Source organism: Arachis ipaensis, chromosome B10 (assembly GCF_059453495.1).
Source record: "Arachis ipaensis isolate K30076 ecotype BB chromosome B10, ASM5945349v1, whole genome shotgun sequence".
NCBI classification, from domain to species: domain Eukaryota; kingdom Viridiplantae; phylum Streptophyta; class Magnoliopsida; order Fabales; family Fabaceae; genus Arachis; species Arachis ipaensis.
In genome coordinates, this window is record NC_142435.1 from 92780015 (window position 1) to 92798881 (window position 18867).

At 39.4% G+C, this 18867-nt stretch overlaps 2 non-coding genes across 2 annotated transcripts; both read right to left on the reverse strand.

Moving 5' to 3' along the window:
• Positions 1-1283: 1283 nt before the first annotated feature.
• Positions 1284-1391, reverse strand: LOC148580889 (small nucleolar RNA R71). Its single transcript, XR_015898603.1, has one exon. It is a non-coding gene; the product is annotated as a small nucleolar RNA R71 (small nucleolar RNA).
• Positions 1392-15395: 14004 nt separating this feature from the next.
• On the reverse strand, positions 15396-15499 carry LOC148580890 (small nucleolar RNA R71). Its single transcript, XR_015899116.1, has one exon. It is a non-coding gene; the product is annotated as a small nucleolar RNA R71 (small nucleolar RNA).
• Positions 15500-18867: the final 3368 nt, after the last annotated feature.

Below are 18867 nucleotides of genomic sequence, written 5' to 3' on the forward strand. Positions count from 1 at the left end.
TTTAAACGCCAGCCAGGATACCTGGCTGGGCGTTTAACGCCAGGATGACACTAGAGGGAAGATTTTGTTTTTAATTCACATTTTTTTCAAGTTTTCATAATTTTTCAAAATCAAATCTTTTTCAAATCATATCTTTTCAATCATATCTCTTTCAAAATCAATTTCTTTCCATTTTATATTTATTTTTACTATTTTCAAAAATCTTTGCTTCAATTCAAGATTTGCTTCAAAATTTTCAAGTTGTTACTTGCCTATTAAGAAAGGATCAAATTTTAAATTTTTAGAATCATATCTTTTAATTTCTTGTTAGTCAAGTAATCAACTTTAGTTTTAAAACTTTCTCTTTTTAATTTGATTTTCAATCATATCTTCTCAATCATATCTTTTCAATCACATCTTTTTTTTTAAAATTAATTTTCAATCATATCTTTCTGATTTCTAATTTCAAAATCTTTTTCAAAATCACTTAATTTCTTTCCCAATCTTAGTTTTCGAAAATCTCAATCAATTTTTCAAATTTCTTTTTATTTTTCGAAAATTTCTTCCTCTCTTCTCACATCATTATATTTAAGGGACTAACACTCCTCCTCAAGGTGCAATTCGAACTCTGTCCCTCTTGATAAGTTCGAATTCCCTCTTCTTTACCTCCTCCTTCTATTCTTTTTTTCCTCTGACACCACAAAGAATCTCTATACTGTGACATAGAGGATTCCATACTTTCTTGTTCTCTTCTCTTTCATATGAGCAGGAGCAAAGATAAAAGCATTCTTGTTAAAGCTGATCTTGAACCTAAAAGGACCTTGAAGAGAAAGCTAAGAGAAACTAAAGCACAACTCTCTCTAGAAGGCCTAACAGAGCTCTTCAAAGAAGAAGAAACTATGGCAGCCGAAAACAACAACAATGCCAACAATGCAAGGAATGTGCTTGGTGACTTTACTGCACCTACTCCTGATTTCTATGGGAGAAGCATTTCTATCCCTGCCATTGGAGCAAACAACTTTGAGCTTAAGCCTCAATTAGTTTCTCTAATGCAACAGAATTGCAAGTTTCATGGACTTCCATTGGAAGAACCTCATCAGTTCTTGGCTGAATTCTTGCAAATCTGTGACACTGTCAAGACCAATGGGGTTGACCCTGAAGTCTATAGACTTATGCTTTTTCCTTTTGCTGTAAGAGACAGAGCTAGGACATGGTTGGACTCACAACCTAAAGAAAGCTTGAACTCTTGGGAAAAGTTAGTCAATGCCTTCTTGGCAAAGTTCTTTCCACCTCAAAAATTGAGTAAGCGTAGAGTGGAAGTCCAAACCTTCAGACAGAAGGAAGGAGAATCCCTCTATGAAGCATGGGAAAGATACAAGCAATTGATCAGAAGGTGCCCTTCTGACATGCTTTCAGAATGGAGCATCATAGAAATCTTCTATGATGGTCTATCTGAACTATCCAAGATGTCATTGGATAGCTCTGCTGGAGGATCTCTTCATCTGAAGAAGATGCCTGCAGAAGCTCAAGAACTCATTGAAATGGTTGCAAATAACCAATTCATGTACACCTCTGAAAGGAATCCTGTGAATAATGGGACAACTCAGAAGAAAGGAGTTCTTGAGATTGATACTCTGAATGCCATATTGGCTCAGAATAAAATATTGACTCAACAAGTCAATACGATTTCTCAGAGTCTGTCTGAAATGCAAGCAGCTACATGATGCCAGGGCATTTTGGCCAGTTTCACTGACCTTTTCTTTACTGTTTTTAGGTTAGTTTCATGCATTTCTTTAGGAAATAAGCTAGTTTTGGTAAATATTCACTTATGCCTTGACTCAAGCATACATTGTGTATTTTACATGATTTCATGAGGATTTTGCATAAGTTTAGTGACAAATATTATGTTGCATTACTCATGACTTGGACTAGAGCTTTGATGCACTTGGTTGCTTGATTTCAGGACTAAAAAAGAGCAAGAGAAGGGGAGGTAACTTGCAAAGATTAATGAGAAAAGTGATTGCCAATAACACTCTCAAAAAGCCATCAATGCCCACGTTAGAGAGTCACGTTAACCAAGTTAACGTGAACTCTAACGTGGAGAAATGAAGTTGAGCCAACGTTAGTGACACTCAACATTGTCACTAACGTTGGCACTTACTCATAAGTGGCCATGTTAGAAGCCACGTTAACCTAGTTAACGTGGCCTCTAACGTTAAGGGGGAGGGAGAGAAGCCAACGTTAGTGACACTCAACATTGTCACTAACGTTGGCCTATGGTGCTAAGTACCACGTTAACTCCCACGTTAACTTGGTTAACGTGGGAACTAACGTAAAGGAATGAAGAGTTGTCGACAACGTTAGTGACACTCAACATTGTCACTAACGTTGAAGCAACCACACAACCCCTAAGAGTCACGTTAGCTTCCACGTTAACTTGGTTAACGTGGAAGCTAACGATGAGGAATGAAGGTTGAGCCAACGTTAGTGACACTCAACATTGTCACTAACGTTGGGATGGCTAAGAATGGCCACGTTAGAAGCCACGTTAACCTAGTTAACGTGGACTCTAACGTGAGACCTAGGGGCACATTGGAACGTTAGTGACAATGTTGAATGTCACTAACATTCTCGAAGGTTGGCAAAAGCCACGTTAGAAGCCACGTTAACCTAGTTAACGTGGGCTTTAACGTGAAGCAAGAAGGGGCACACTGGAATGTTAGTGACAATGTTGAGTGTCACTAACGTTCTCGAAGGATAACAAGGCAACGTTAAAAGCCACGTTAACCTAGTTAACGTGGGTTTTAACGTGAGGCAAAGGGGTGTATTGGAACGTTAGTGACAATGTTAAGTGTCACTAACGTTCTCGAACTTATATTCTCACTAAATGTTAACACCCCTAACGTCCTGAACTAAACTCTCTGCGCACTTCACACTTTCTCTCTGCAAGTAAAGCCAAGCCCAAAAAAAGAAAGGAACTACTTCAAACTCAAGATCCAAAGGCCCAAGACTTGAAGAATCACACTAGAAGCTGAGAAGAGTAGTATATATAGGAGTAGCTTTGAATTGAGAAAGAGTTCTGGAGGCTGGAAAAAGAGAACTACTCTCTGTATTTTACTTTCTTTGCAATTCTAGTTGTATGATGTATTCTCCATCTTTGTTTTCATTTTCAAGAGCTATGAACAACTAAACCCTTTTCATTGGGTTAGGGAGCTCTGTTGTAATTTGATGGATCAATACTGATTTTCATTGTTCTTCTTCTATCTTTCCTCTTGATTTTACTTGAAAGCTTTCGATCTTCATCCAATTGAGTAGTTATCTTGGAATAGAAGCTATTCAAACTTGGATCTCTTTTGAACCTTGGAAGAGGAATGAAGAGATCAAGCTAGAAATGCTTTCTCATGCTGGACCAAATTGGGTTTGGATGGGTATGTGACTGTAACCCTCTCAATACTTGGTTTGGGAAATGCATGTGGTATAATCAGTGACCATACTTCATCTCTTCTCATGAGCAATTGACCAAGAAATTGGCTATTGATCAAGATTTGAGAGATTGAATTGCAAGGAATTGTAATTCAATCACTTAAGATTGCCAAGGAGATCAATGATGACAAGTCATCTTAGCCTAGTTTCACTAGCCTTTTTCTTTTGTTTTCAACTGAATTATGCACTTTCTTGAGCCAAAAGCAAGCCAATTGGGTAGATTTTCATGTTTCCTTTGATTTAATCAACCATGTATGAATTCATGCTATTTCATGAGGTTTTGTGCTATAATTGTCACATATTATGAAAGAATGAATATCTCATGATTTTGAGCATAGCTTTGATGTGTTTGGTTGATTAATGATAGGTGAAGAAAGCTTGGAGAAAGGTTGATGCAAGAAGGAAGGGCTAGAAGGAAGAGAGAACAAAAAGTTTGAGCAAAAGTTTGCCCTCAAACTTTAGCTCAAACTTTTGGATTAATTATGAACCAGGAAGTAAAAGCTGGAGCAAAAGTTAGACCCCTAACTTTTTGGCTAACTTTTGGGCAAAAGCTGGAGCAAAAGTTAGACCCCTAACTTTTTGGCTAACTTTTGGCATGAAAAACACTCCCTGGATGCACAAAAAGTTTGCGCCAACGTTAGCCCCCTAACTTTTTGGCTAACGTTGGCACATGAAAAACACTCCCTGGACTAGCAAAAGTTTGCGCCAACGTTAACCCCCTAACTTTTTGGCTAACGTTGGCGCCATGAATAACCAAGGGGAGGCCAACGTTGGAGCAAAAGTTAGACCCCTAACTTTTGCCCCAACGTTGGTATCAGCAAAACAAGGGTGCTGATGTGAAAAGTTGGAGCAAAAGTTAGACCCCTAACTTTTACTCCAACTTTTACTCAAGCTTTCATGATTCCAACCCGGTTCAATTCGGTTCTTCTCCAAACTCCAAGAGCAATCAACCAAGGCCTCTCTCAACCCAATTCCACCAAGAGCAAAGGCCCAATTGAAGGCTTGAAGACCATTTGAAGAAAGTGTATAAATAGATTAGAATTTAAGTTTTGAAGAGAGCTTTCCCTTTTAGTTTTCATAGAGAGTTTTCGGAGAGCTTTTGGTGTTGAGTGAATTTTAATTTCTAAGTCTCGGGGAAGGAGAATTGAATTCCCTTCCTCTTAGTTTTCTTGCTTTCAATTTCAATTACAATTGTCTTGGATCTTGGGTTGGAGAATTGAAGGAATTCTGTTTCAATCTCATCCTAAGATATCTCTGTTTAATTTTACTGCACAATTGAATTCAGTTTCGGTTAATTGCTTTTCATCTACTTTCTTTGCAATTTACATTTTCTTTGCAATTGCTCTTGATTGGATCTAGGAAGGCATTGAGATCTAGACTTGGCTTTCTAGTCTCTTGGGTCCTGAGATCCGGAATTTCCATTTCCCATTCCCTGTTTACTGTTTTCATGCTCATTTACATTTTTGTTTTAAGATCCGGTTCGATTCAAGTCCTTCTTTACTTCTCTGTTTGTTGCAATTTTACATTTCCTTGTTTAATTTCTGCAAATCCAACTCCCCATTCCCTTTACAATTCAAGCCATTTACATTTCTTGCACTTTAAGATTTTGCAATTTACATTTCTTGCGTTCTAAGTTTCTGCCATTTAATTTCTTGTTCTTTAAGATTCAGCACTTTAATTCCTGTTCTCTTTAATTTCATGCCAATTACCCATTCCCTTTACTTTCTATGCAATTTAAATTCTGCAAATCACAAATCTCTCAACCAAATCTTGATTCGCTTGACTAAATCAACCACTAAACTAAAATTGCTCAATCCTTCAATCCCTGTGGGATCGACCTCACTCCCGTGAGTTATTATTACTTGATGCGACCCGGTGCACTTGCCGGTTAGATTTGGGTGTTTTGGAGAAATTCGTTTCTCTACGAAAATATCTCATCAAGTTTTTGGCGCCGTTGCCGGGGATTGATTAGATTGACAATGATTAAGTGAGGTGGTGATATAGATCTAGCATTTTTATTTCCTGTTTCTTTAATTTTTGACTAACCCACTAACTGTTTGAATTTTTGCTTAAGCTAACTAAAACTTCATTCTAGCAGTAGATTGAAGTGTCACTGGTTTGTGTGTTTCTTATGTTCTGCTTGTATGTCAGGTACAAGAAGAAATACACCCATCTTTCATGAACAAGACGAAAGAACTCTTAGAAGGTTAAGAAGAGCTGAAAGAGGGAAAAATATTGTTGGAGAAGAGGAATCAGAAGAAGAATTCCAAGATATGGAGGAACATTCAACCAATCCACCAGGTGGAGCAGACAACAACAATAACAATCCACCCCAGAGGAGAGTTTTAGCCTCCTATACTTTTGCAAATCCTAGACATTGTGGAAGTAGCATCTTAACTCCAAATGTCAATGCAAACAATTTTGAACTAAAGCCACAACTCATCACTTTGGTTCAAAACAATTGCTCTTTTGGTGGAGGACCACTTGAAGATCCGAACCAACACCTATCCACCTTCTTGAGGATTTGTAACACTGTTAAAACTAATGGTGTGCCTCCTGACAGCTACAAGCTATTGCTATTCCCATTTTCTCTCAGAGACAAGGCCACTCAATGGTTGGAATCCTTTCCAAGAGACAGCATCAACAATTGGAATGATTTGGTAACCAAGTTCCTTGCCAAATTTTACCCACCGCAAAGGATCATAAGGTTGAAGACTGAGGTACAAACATTTACACAAATGGAGGCTGAACCCATCCATGAGGCATGGGAGAGATACAAGGCTCTAATCAGGAAATGTCCTCCTGAAATGTTCACTGAGTGGGATAAGCTGCAGAATTTCTATGAGGGCTTAACACTGAAATCTCAAGAAACTTTGGATCATTCAGCTGGAGGTTCCTTGCAACTCATGAAAACTGCAGAGGAAGCTCAAAATCTCATTGATATGGTGGCTAACAACCAATATTTCTTTGCTCATCAAAGAAACCGCCAACCATCACAAAGAAGAGGAGTAATGGAGCTAGAAGGAGTGGACTCAATCTTGGCTCAAAACAAGATGATGCAGCAGCAAATTCAACAATAATTTAAACAAATGGCCAAGGGGATTGATAGTCTCCAAGTTGCAGCAGTTAACACTAGCCAACCATCAACCACATGGGGACAGAATGATGAAACTCAAGAAGAACAACAACAAGAGCAAGTACAGTATATGCACAACCAAGGACCAAATGAAGTGTATGGTGATACATACAATCCATCCTGGAAGAACCACCCAAACCTCAGGTGGGGAGATAATCATACCCAAAACCAACAACCATGGCAGAGGAACTCAAACCAAAACAACCCAAGAAGCAACCCAAACCACAACCAGCAGCATACTAACCAAAACCCCTACAGAAAACCTCAAAACAACTACCCCAACCCCAACCAGTACCAATCTAATAACCAACCCACCAACCAAAATGCCTACCATCCACCACCCACATCTCATAACCCACCTCAAGTATCACCTGAAGCCCAAAGAATCACTAACTTGGAGGCCGTGATAGACAAAATGTTGAAACACCAGGAAATGACAACCAAGAATCATGAAGCATCCCTGAAGAGCCTAGAGAGACAGATGGGGCAAATCTCCAAGCATATTTCTCTTGAGAGACCCTCAAGCTCACTGCCGAGTGACACAATCCCAAATCCTAAAGAAGAATGCAAGGCGATACAATTAAGGAGTGGGAGAACATTGATGAGCAATAATGACACTACTAAGAAGCAAGTAGAAAGCAGCAAAAGACCAATAGAAGAGGAACAACCAACACACACAGAGGAAGCCAATGATGATGATGCAATGGCAAGTAAGGAAGCTTCAAAGCAAACTCAAGCAAAGGAGAAACAATCAAAAATTCCAAAAAAAAGGGAATGAAGCAGTTGAAGAGCCAACTAAGAATCAAAAGCAACAAGCAGAGAAAACCTTTGTACCTCCACTGCCATATCCCCAGAGGTTCAACAAAGAAACCAAGGACCATCATTTTCACAAGTTCCTTGAGACTTTCAAAAAGATGGCAATCAATATTCTTTTTGCTGAAGCACTTGAGCAAATGCCTCTGTATGCCAAATTTTTGAAGGAGCTTATCAACAAGAAAAGAAGTTGGGATGAGAAGGAAACCATACTGCTCACTGAGGAATGCAGGGCTTTGATTCAAAAGGGGTTTCCCCCTAAGCTTGAAGATCCAGGGAGCTTTTTGCTACCTTGCACCATTGGGGAATTAACCATCACTAAAGCAATGTGCGATCTAGGAGCAAGTATCAACTTAATACCATCCTCCTTGGTAAAAAAGCTGCATATAGAGGAAGTTAAACCAGTACAGATATCTTTAGAGCTAGTAGATAAGTCAACAGTATACCCCAGGGGTATGATTGAAAACCTGCTGGTCAAGGTGGACAATTTCATATACCCTACAGATTTTGTGGTTCTAGATTCAGAAGGGGATGATGGTGACTCTATTATTTTGGGAAGGCCATTCTTGGCCACTGCTAGAGCTATCATAGACATAGAGGAAGGAGAATTAACTCTTAGAATGCATGATAAGAGTGTCACTCTGAAGGTGTTACCAGAAGCACAGTTTGGTAATGAGAAGAAAAACTATATGGAACTTGACAAGGAAGAATCACAGTTAAAGGAAGAAAGCAACAAGGCGATTCACAACAACATCACAAGGCAAAAGATTGTGCAAACTGATGAAGAAGTCCAAGAGAATATTGGATTATTAGCCACTGAAAGGATGAAAGATCCCCAAGGTAAGCCTACAGCCAGAAAAGAAAGGTCAACGAAAGAAAGGATGAAACGCAGAAACGAAACAAAAAGGGGTTGGAAGAATAGGAAGATTCCAACAGAGGGGCTTTCCAAAGGTGACAAAGTGCAATTGATATATCAACAACTGGGAGCAAGCCGACGGACTGATGACTATTACAATGTCAGCAACATACTCTCGTTGGAACATGCTGAAATTGAACACCAGAGAACAAAGAGGAGGATCACAGTCAGGGGAGACAAGTTGAGGCACTACAACCCTCAACCACCATAAAAGAAAGCTCCAATGTCAAGCTAGTGACAATAAAAGAGCGCTCCATGGGAGGCAACCCATGATTTAAGATTTATGTCATTTTAAATTCAATAAGTTATGATCATCTGAGCATGAAATTTATTTTCATAGACGTACTCAATGAATGCATGCAAATTTTTTTTTTATATGCTAAGACTTCTAAAGTTTGGTGTGCCTTCAAGCACACCAAACCAGTGTTGCAAACATTTTCATACTATATGCCTAGCATATGACCAAACACTAAGTTTGGTGTTTCTCTTCTCATGAAAATTAAAAAAATCATGCATCAATGATCATACATTATCTCTTACCGAGACTTTTCAATTAAAAAGAAATCATACTCTATGATGAAGGCATCAATTGTGATTTACCACTAGCATCTCACATTTACCCCTTAAGCAAGATACAAATTTGGTGTTCACCAAACTTTGATGCACGGATTTAGGGGCACAATTGATCCTTCATGAAAAAAAAAAAGAGAGAGAGAAAAAGGAAAATTATGATGAAAACATTTCTTATAAACATTTGACCAAGAATGACATTGGGATTTCAATTTCACTAGTTGGAGGGAGAACCACATATTTTCAACTATATGACCAAACATTAAGTTTGGTGTCCTCCAAGGAAGGTCACGGTTCAAATGGATATAAGGAATGATAATTCATATAGTGTTAATGAAAAGAAGCACTATTGCCACGGTTTGATATAGCTAATGTGTGTTGTCTTGTTGTGATGACTAGATGGTCAAAGAACACTTTATGAAAGAGACAAGACAAAGGAAAGCATAGCATGAGGGCAAAATCTCATCACATGCCTCAAAAAGAGAATCTGCCACTCCTTGAAATGATCACGGCAGAGACAATTGAAGAAGGAATGCTTTGTCTTCATTCATCTCTACATGCACACCTTTGATTCACATGGTATCTAATTGCATCCTAGCCCTTGATTGTTCATTTAAATGACATACCACCTCCAAGCCATGTATGTGACCGAATCCCTGCACTCCAACCATTTAAACTTCCCTTCATCATTTCTCATCATAACAAGCTCGGCCTCAAATTTCATCTTTCTCCAAGACACACATCAAAATCTCTAACATTCTTCACACTCCCTTTAACCTCAAGAGTCTCAAACAACCAAGTGATCATGGCCTCTTCCTCAAGAACCAAACGAAGAAGAGGGAAAGATCCCATGGTGGAGGAGAGCACCCCTGAATATGACCAATGGAGATTCAAATCTCGGTACCATCAGATGCAAATTGAATGGATGAATCAGAAGAAGATATATCCAGAAATTCCATTCTTGCTGCCGGATGATGGATGTCAAGAAATGAAGGACAAAATTCGAAAGAGGAGGTGGGAGGAACTCATATCACCAATCACCCGAATCAATGCTAATATCATAAGAGAGTTCTATGCCAATGTCTCAAGTCTTGACATGAGTGAGGCCCTAACATACAAGAGCTATGTGCGGGGAGTGGAAGTAGATTTTAGCTCGGATGCAATCAAGAAAGTCTTGGGACTAAAATCAGTTCGCTTTAGTGAACCGGGATACCACCAAAGGGTAAATGGTGATCCGGATTATGATGGGATTGCTAGAGATATTTGTATGGAAAACTCAGAGTGGGAAGGAGATGACAAGAATAAATACAAGTATTTGAAGAGAGTTAACCTCACCCCGGAAGCAAAGGGATGGTATGAGTTGTTGAAAAGATCAATTCTGGGCACAGTAAACACCTCATAAGTTAACAAGAATAGAGCTATTATGTTGCATTGCATAATTATGGGAGGAGAGGTGAAAGTTCATGAAATTCTGGCAAAGGACATTCAAAAGCTTGCCGAGAAGAATTCGGCTGGGTCTTGGTTGTACTATCCGAGTACCATTTGGAGGTTGTGTGCAAAGGCTAAAGTGCCAATGGAAGAGGAGAATCCAATGTGGTTAAGCCAAGGCATGCCTATAACCATTGAGAGAATGATGATGGCTCCTGAAGCACATCAAGGCCGAAGACCACATGGAAGAAGGGAAAGAGAGGAATCAATGGAGGGAGAAGAATTACAAGAGGAAGAAGAGCCACAAGAGGAGGATGAATAGCAGCACATTCCTCTACATAACAATCTGGACATGATTCAAATGCAGGAAGCAATTGAAAGATTATCACAACAGTACATGAGAATTCAAGAAAGGCAAGAGGAATACCACTCACTATACATGAAAAACCAACAAGCACAAGAAGAACGGGAGCTAAGAATGATGAACAAACAAAGTGAATTCGAGTCAAGATTCCTTGTGATGCAAGAAGAACATGCCTTTCAATCTCATGAATCATTTGGAAAGTTGGAACAAATGCAAGCTGAAAATTTGAGGGCTCTCAAAGAGTTCACAACACTCCAAGATGCAAGGTATGAAGTCCAAGCCGACTACAACATAAATAGTCAAATCAAGCTGAACTATATTGGAGAGCATCTGCACAACATGGATCCAGCTTTTCCAACTTTTGATGAATTCTTCAAAAGGAGAAGTTAGATAGAAGTAAGCAATGCAATGAAGCTTGAAGATAGAGTAGAGGAAGCAATGAATAGAGCTGGTTTCTGGCGGGATCAATAGACAACAGACATGAACACAGGAAACACCAGCAACCATGTTTATGAAAGAAGAAAGAAAAAGCATGACAAATAAAAGGTGGACTTGCTCCTTGTTCATCACTAAGAAAGCATGCATTGTGTCTGTTTTAAGTAGTACTTGCATCTTTAAGTAGTTATCATAATCAATAGGGTTTGCATCATGTTTGTTTATCTTAGAATAAGTAAGCTAGTCTATGTGTGTGCTTGTGTGTTTACCTTCACTGAACAAAAAAAGCATGCTTTGTCCCCTGCATTTTCAATTCAATAAAAGAAATGTTTGAATGTGAAGTGAGATAGTTCTCTGTTAGATAGAAGTAAAATAAAAGTAAGTGGTGGTATGTGTGTGATTGTATAATAGCTCACCTTTAATGAATAAGAACACTAGGATGTCTCCTCTTAAGTAGAAAGTAGCTACTGTCTATGAATCTCAATTGAATAAAAAATCCTTGGTTAGAAAGAAAAACAAAAAGAAAGAAAAAAAGGGGAGAAAAAGAAACAGCCAAGAAGTGGCAGAACAAAAGAAAAGCAAAAAGAAACAAAGTTGGACACCAATAGCTTGAACCTTAGAATATATGCCTGTGGTGTCTTTGTATTAGGATCTGCTTGGATTATTAAGCTCTTTGGAGTGCATCAACACTTGATGACTTGGGTTAACTAACCCGGGATCATCAGCTGAAAGTCCACTATCAAGAGCAACCTAACTACAAGGCATTTAGTAGCCCAAAGAGGTGCTGGGCATCAATGTTCTAAGAAGGAATGTGAGCCAAGTGTCTATAGTGAATAATGTGTCAAGTATAAAGAAAGGAAATGAACTTGCTATACATGACACTCAAATAAAGCTCATGAACAAGATAATAGCCAAGGATAAAGGAATAATGAGAGGTCATAGCAGTATGTCACTTGAAGCTTGAAGGAGGTTTTCTAGGCTTAAGAGTCAATAAGAGGTGAGTGTGTGCATATCCACATAAAACCCCATGAACCACCAATAACACTCTACTAGCATGAACATCCTCTTCCATTTCATTCTTTCTTCTCAATAAATCATTTCTTTCTTGGGGACAAGCAAGCTTTAAGTTTGGTGTTGTGATGACAAGTCATCTTAGCCTAGTTTCACTAGCCTTTTTCTTTTGTTTTCAACTGAATTATGCACTTTCTTGAGCCAAAAGCAAGCCAATTGGGTAGATTTTCTTGTTTCCTTTGATTTAATCAACCATGTATGAATTCATGCTATTTCATGAGGTTTTGTGCTATAATTGTCACATATTATGAAAGAATGAATATCTCATGATTTTGAGCATAGCTTTGATGTGTTTGGTTGATTAATGATAGGTGAAGAAAGCTTGGAGAAAGGTTGATGCAAGAAGGAAGGGCTAGGAGGAAGAGAGAACAAAAAGTTTGAGCAAAAGTTTGCCCTCAAACTTTAGCTCAAACTTTTGGATTAATTATGAACTAGGAAGTAAAAGCTGGAGCAAAAGTTAGACCCCTAACTTTTTGGCTAACTTTTGGGCAAAAGCTGGAGCAAAAGTTAGACCCCTAACTTTTTGGCTAACTTTTGGCATGAAAAACACTCCCTGGATGCACAAAAAGTTTGCGCCAACGTTAGCCCCCTAACTTTTTGGCTAACGTTGGCACATGAAAAACACTCCCTGGACTAGCAAAAGTTTGCGCCAACGTTAGCCCCCTAACTTTTTGGCTAACGTTGGCGCCATGAATAACCAAGGGGAGGCCAACGTTGGAGCAAAAGTTAGACCCCTAACTTTTGCCCCAACGTTGGTATCAGCAAAACAAGGGTGCTGATGTGAAAAGTTGGAGCAAAAGTTAGACCCCTAACTTTTACTCCAACTTTTACTCAAGCTTTCATGATTCCAACCCGGTTCAATTCGGTTCTTCTCCAAACTCCAAGAGCAATCAACCAAGGCCTCTCTCAACCCAATTCCACCAAGAGCAAAGGCCCAATTGAAGGCTTGAAGACCATTTGAAGAAAGTGTATAAATAGATTAGAATTTAAGTTTTGAAGAGAGCTTTCTCTTTTAGTTTTCATAGAGAGTTTTCGGAGAGCTTTTGGTGTTGAGTGAATTTTAATTTCTAAGTCTCGGGGAAGGAGAATTGAATTCCCTTCCTCTTAGTTTTCTTGCTTTCAATTTCAATTACAATTGTCTTGGATCTTGGGTTGGAGAATTGAAGGAATTCTGTTTCAATCTCATCCTAAGATATCTCTGTTTAATTTTACTGCACAATTGAATTCAGTTTCGGTTAATTGCTTTTCATCTACTTTCTTTGCAATTTACATTTTCTTTGCAATTGCTCTTGATTGGATCTAGGAAGGCATTGAGATCTAGACTTGGCTTTCTAGTCTCTTGGGTCCTGAGATCTGGAATTTCCATTTCCCATTCCCTGTTTACTGTTTTCATGCTCATTTACATTTTTGTTTTAAGATCCGGTTCGATTCAAGTCCTTCTTTACTTCTCTGTTTGTTGCAATTTTACATTTCCTTGTTTAATTTCTGCAAATCCAACTCCCCATTCCCTTTACAATTCAAGCCATTTACATTTTTTGCACTTTAAGATTTTGCAATTTACATTTCTTGCGTTCTAAGTTTCTGCCATTTAATTTCTTGTTCTTTAAGATTCAGCACTTTAATTCCTGTTCTCTTTAATTTCATGCCAATTACCCATTCCCTTTACTTTCTATGCAATTTAAATTCTGCAAATCACAAATCTCTCAACCAAATCTTGATTCTCTTGACTAAATCAACCACTAAACTAAAATTGCTCAATCCTTCAATCCCTGTGGGATCGACCTCACTCCCGTGAGTTATTATTACTTGATGCGACCCGGTGCACTTGCCGGTTAGATTTGGGTGTTTTGGAGAAATTCGTTTCTCTACGAAAATATCCCATCAATCAATGAGTGCATTGATTGAGGAAGAGATGAAAATGAACTTGATCCGGAGAATTGCAACATCTCCTAAGCCCAATGAACTCCCCATCTCTAATCTTACCCATTCTCTTTAATTTCTGCGATTTACTTTTATGAGCAAATCTCCCATTCCCATTTATAATTCTGCAATTTATTTTCAGTCATTTACTTCCATTCATTTAATTCCAGCATTTACCTTTCTGTTATTTACATTCCCGCCATTTTATTTTTTGCAACTCTCAACCCAATTTCTGGATTCGCTCAACTAGAACATTCTTCTAATTAAAGTTGCTTGATCAATCAATCCCTGTGGGATTCGACCTCACTCTATTGTGAGTTTTTACTTGACGACAACTTCGGTATACTTGCCGAAGGAAGATTTGTTGAGAGACAAGTTTTCCCCGCATCAAGTTTATGGCGCCGTTGCCGGGGATTGATTGTGCATCAACAATGATTAGATTGGAAGATCACTAGATTGAGCATTTTATTTTGTGAATTTCATTTTTCTGTTTGAGTGATTTACTTTTTGTTTTAGTTAAACTTCTTCCCTTCTCCCTCTACCCGTTTGTTTTTCTTTGTTATTTTCAATTCTGTTGCTAACCCACTAACTGTTTGATATATTGCATCACCCACAACTAACAATAACTCTGACACAAATACTGTCTGCACCTATTTTCTCTGCTTGTACTTGTTGGTTGTATGACAGGGAGAAGAAGCGGGGCTTTAACTTCCTTTGATTCTGAACCAGAGAGAACCTTCCTTAGACTAAGGAGGGAGGCAAGAGGAAAATGAGTAGTTGGTGTTGAAGAAGAAGAGGAACAGTTTGAGGAATACTTTGAACCAAACATGGAAGAAAACATGGAAAATCATCATGAAGAAGAGACTCACAACCGTGGCAGAGGAGGTGGAGCAAATCATGCTGGGGAGGATAGAAGAGTTTTGGGCTCTTACATCAATCCAAACCCAGGCAATTGTGGAAGTAACATCCAAAAGCCAACAATCCATGCCAACAACTTTGAACTTAAACCACAGCTCATCACCCTTGTTCAGAACAACTGTTCGTTTGGAGGAGGTGTTCAAGAAGATCCAAACCAACATTTGACCACCTTTCTGAGAATATGTGACACAGTGAAATCTAATGGTGTTCATCCTGACGCCTATAGATTGTTCTTATTTCCCTTCTCACTCAGAGACAAGGCAGCCAAGTGGCTGGAATCCTTCCCAAGGGAGAGCTTGACAACTTGGGAGGATGTGGTGAACAAATTCTTAGCAAGATTCTACCCTCCTCAACGAATCAATAGGCTGAGAGCTGAGGTTCAAACCTTCCGGCAACAGGATGGTGAGACTCTGTATGAAGCATGGGAGAGGTTCAAGGACTTAACAAGGAGGTGTCCACCTGACATGTTCAACGAATGGGTCCAGCTGCACATTTTCTATGAAGGGCTCTCTTATGAGTCAAAGAAGGCAGTAGACCATTCATCTGGAGGGTCTTTGAACAAGAAAAAGACCATTGAGGAAGCTATAGATGTTATTGAAACAGTAGCAGAAAACGACTACTTCTATGCTTCCGAAAGAGGGAACACAAGAGGAGTGATGGAGCTAAACAATGTAGATACTCTGTTGGCCCAAAACAAGCTCATTACCCAGCAGCTGGCTGACCTCACCAAGAAGATGGAGATGAACCAAGTAGCAGCAATCTCTACTTCATCAACAATACAAGAAGGAGTAAACCAAGAAGCAGAAGGGAGTCAGGAGCAAGCCAACTACATTGGAAATTTACCAAGGAAAAACTATGATCCATACTCCAAGACTTACAACCCTGGATGGAGAAATCACCCGAACTTTGGGTGGGGAAGTGAGCAAGATCAAAACCAAGACCAGAGACGTTACAACTCTAACAACAATGCAGCTCACCAACAATTCACCCAGAGGACATCTCAACACCCCCACAACAACAACTCTCCACATACTTATCAAAACCAAAACAGCACATCTACTCTGAATCACTCATCAATTGATGACAAGCTCTCTAAGATTGAAACCTTCATTGTAGGAATATGCAGAGACATTCAAGACAGTAAAGCATTCAAAGAGGAAGTGCAGTCAAACATGCAGAATCAAAATGCTGTCATCACAAAACTGGAGACACAAATCAGCTATCTTTTTAAGCAGCTTCCGAACCACAATTTTTGCTATGATGCCCATTCAAGCAAAAGGGAGGAGTGTCAAGCTATCACACTTAGGAGTGGGAAGGAACTGAAGGAACATCCCCAAAAACCACTAGAAGAAAGCTCAATTGAAAAGGAAGAAGAGCAAGATGGAATGCAACCCCCCACGCCAAGTTTGCAGAAAGAGAAAAAGATACCCCAACTCAACGTCTCAAGAGCTCCATACCCCCAGCTATTGAAGAAAAAGGAAGATGACAACCAGTTCTTGAGATTTTTGGAAATCTTCAAGAAGCTACAAATCAACATACCATTTGCTGAAGCCATAGAACAAATGCCACTTTATGCCAAGTTTTTGAAGGAGCTAATGACTAAGAAGAGAAGCTGGAAGAACAATGAGACTGTGATACTAACTGAAGAGTGCAGTGCTATCATTCAGCATAAACTACCTCAGAAACTGAAGGATCCTGGGAGTTTTCAGATCCCTTGCATTATAGGAGAAATCACAGTAGAAAAGGCTCTTTGTGACTTAGGGGCCAGCATCAATTTGATGTCAGTAGCTATGATGAGAAAGATGAAAATTGAGGAGGCTAAACCAACAAAAATGGCTCTACAACTGGCAGACCGATTGTTCAAATTCCCTCACGGGATAGTGGAGGATTTGCTAGTAAAAGTAGGAGATTTCATATTCCCAGCAGATTTTGTGGTGCTGGACATGCAGGAAGACGCCAAAACCTCCATCATTTTGGGAAGGCCATTCTTGGCTACTGCTGGAGCTGTCATTGATGTTCAAAAGGGTGACCACACCCTTAGATTACACAATGAAAAGATGACATTCAATGTGTTCAAGGCCATGAGTTATCCACCAGAACAATTGGGGGAATGCATGAGGTTAGATGCACTTGAGGATGAAGTGCAGGAGAATTTTGAAGAAGATGAACCTGAAGAGAACGAGAGATTGGTGGAGGAAGAATCTGAATCAAGTGAAGAGGTAGCTACAACAGAAACACACATACCAGATGCACCAAAGGAAGGGAGCGAAAAATCAGAGGCACCCAAACTTGAACTCAAAGCATTGCCACCCACTCTCAAATATGCATATCTAGGAGAAAATGAAAACTACCCAGTGATCATAAATTCATCCCTCAGTCAAGATCAAGAGGACGAGCTACTCAAGGTGCTGCGGGAGCATAAGGATGCCATTGGATGGACCCTTGCTGACTTGAAGGGAATCAGTTCAGCCATATGCATGCATAAAATACTGTTGGAAGATGACGCCAAGCCATCCATTCAATCCCAAAGAAGGCTGAACCCAATCATGAAGGAAGTGGTACAGAAAGAGGTTATGAAGCTTTGGCAAGGAGGAGTCATATACCCAATTTCGGACAGCCCTTGGGTTAGCCCCATACATGTTGTACCAAAGAAGGGAGGAATCACTGTGGTTACCAATGAGAAGAACGAGCTCATACCTACAAGGACCGTCACAGGATGGCAGATGTGCATAGACTACAGGAAGCTCAATGAGGCCACACGAAAGGACCATTTTCCCCTTCCATTCATGGATCAGATGTTGGAAAGACTTGCAGGGCACGCTTATTATTGTTTTCTCGACGGTTATTCAGGTTACAACCAAATAGTGGTTGATCCAAGAGACCAAGAGAAAGCCTCATTTACCTGTCCGTATGGAGTGTTTGCCTATAGATGCATGCCATTTAGGTTATGTAATGCCCCTGCAACTTTCCAATGCTGCATGCTTTCTATCTTTTCAGATATGATAGAAAAATTCATTGAAGTTTTTATGGATGATTTCTCGGTATTCGGAGATTCTTTTCCTAGTTGCCTACATCACCTCGCCTTGGTATTAAAAAGGTGCCAAGAGACCAATTTGGTCTTGAACTGGGAAAAATGCCACTTCATGGTGACAGGGGGAATAGTCCTTGGTCACAAAGTCTCTTACCAAGGCATTGAGGTTGATAGAGCTAAAGTGGAACTTATTGAAAAACTACCCCCACCCAGTGATGTCAAGGCAATTAGAAGTTTTTTAGGGCATGCTGGTTTTTACAGAAGATTTATTAAAGATTTTTCAAAGATAGCCAAGCCCTTAAGCAATCTCCTTGTGTCTGATACACCATTCATCTTTGATGAAACCTGCATGCTAGCATTTACACATTTGAAAATGAGGTTATCCTCTGCTCCTATCATTTCCCCACCTGATTGGAACCTACCATTTGAATTGATGTGCGATGCATCTGATTTTGCAGTTGGGGCAGTGTTAGGACAAAGGAAAGATAACCTAGTTCGTGTGATATACTATGCTAGCAAAGTCCTTAATAAAACTCAAAGAAATTATACTACTACTGAAAAGGAGTTGCTAGCAATAGTTTTTGCATTTGACAAATTTAGATCATACCTTATTGGTGCTAAAGTGATCGTTTTTACAGATCACACAGCACTTAAATATTTGTTTGCCAAGCAAGAATCGAAGCCAAGACTAATAAGGTGGATCTTACTGTTGCAGGAATTTGATATTGAAATTAGAGACAAGAAGGGAGTGGAGAACAAGGTGGCAGATCACTTATCTAGAATCCCTCATGATCAAGGTGGAG